We start from the raw sequence: 1,535 nt of genomic DNA, 5'->3' as shown, positions 1-1,535 counted from the left end.
TCCTACCCCTGATCCCAGTACCTAAACTTAACCATTAATCCTGATCCCTCATGTTAACCTCAGACCCCCGACCCAAAGACCCCTGGTGGCGCAACCCGGAAAAMCCGSMGGCGTCAAGGACTGACGCGAGGGGGGTACCTTCTGCGTCAAAATACGACGCAGAGGGAACCTTTGGAAAAGCGTCAATATGTGACGACTTGGGAGTGAGAATGTGTAGGAAAATAAGATCCCTCAGATAAAAGAACAACTAGGCTCTCTGGGGCTGACTGTTAAAAAGAGCATATGAAATCTGGGAGTCAGTTTTGATTCAGATCTGTCACTAGATAAACACGTCAAATATCTAGTTACCTCATGCTATTTTCAATATTTTACTATTTCTAAACTCTGCCCCCTCCTGCCTGCCTCTGACCTGGAAACGGTAATCCATGCTTTTATCTCAACCTGTCTTGACTACTGTAACAGTCTGTTCACCTGCTTAAATCAGAAACAAATAAACCGGCTTCATCTTCTTCAAAACTCTGCTGTTGGACTCCCAACTAGAACATCTAAATTCTCTCACATCACCCCTGTATCATCAGCCCTCCACTGACTACCTGTAAAATTCAGACTCAAGTTCAAAACCCTGGTTCTCACTTTTAGAGCTCTACACAGACAAGAGCCGAATCCGGTCTTCTCTTGCCTTATAACCCCAAAAGCAACTTGCGCTCACAAGACCAGAATCTTCTCTTGGTCCCCCGTACTCGCTTCAAGACCCGTGGTGACTGTACCTTTTCCTCAACGGCTCCCAGACTGTGGAACACCCTTCTGCCCTCTCTAAGATCTGTTGAAAACACTGACTCCTTTAAAAAAACAAGTAAAAATACACCTCTTCACTCAAACATTCAACTGAATATATTCAACACCTCACATCGTTAGTTTATAAGCCCTGACTAAAAATCATGTGTTATTCTGATCTAGTATCCATCCCCTCCCCCTATAAGGGTGAGAGATAAATTGAACTCCTTTTGTTTTTGTTTTAAATATTGAATGTAGACTTTGTACAGTTAATGTTATTTTTGCTTTCTTTTCATTTTTGCTTTCTCTTTCTGATAGTGAATGTACAGCACCTTGTGAAATCCTTTTCTGTGAAAGGCACTATATAAATAAACTTTTACTTATTTACTTACTTACAACGGCAGTGCATTGAGCTCTTTATCAAARCAGTCTCCTCTGTTAAGGGAAGACTTCACTGAACCTGAATAACTACAAACACCAGGAAGCTTTTCAGTTCAAATAATATATCAAAATTACAAAATTTACAATTACAAAACGTACTTTTCTTGGTCTCGTGTTGATTTTTCTTGGATGATATAAGGAAAAAAAAGCTAAGTAAACATGTTTCACTGAACCAATTTGAAATTGAGCAAATTGCTTTACAGTTACTCAACTAGATTTACTCAACTCTTCATAATGAGTTCTGGTCATATTTAAATTTGTAACGTGTTACTAGGTTGATTTGATTTATTTATTTAACAGGAAAAGATTACTAAAAATCA

Source organism: Austrofundulus limnaeus, unplaced genomic scaffold, assembly GCF_001266775.1.
Source record: "Austrofundulus limnaeus strain Quisiro unplaced genomic scaffold, Austrofundulus_limnaeus-1.0 Scaffold503, whole genome shotgun sequence".
NCBI classification, from domain to species: domain Eukaryota; kingdom Metazoa; phylum Chordata; class Actinopteri; order Cyprinodontiformes; family Rivulidae; genus Austrofundulus; species Austrofundulus limnaeus.
This window is presented reverse-complemented; position numbering follows the sequence as displayed.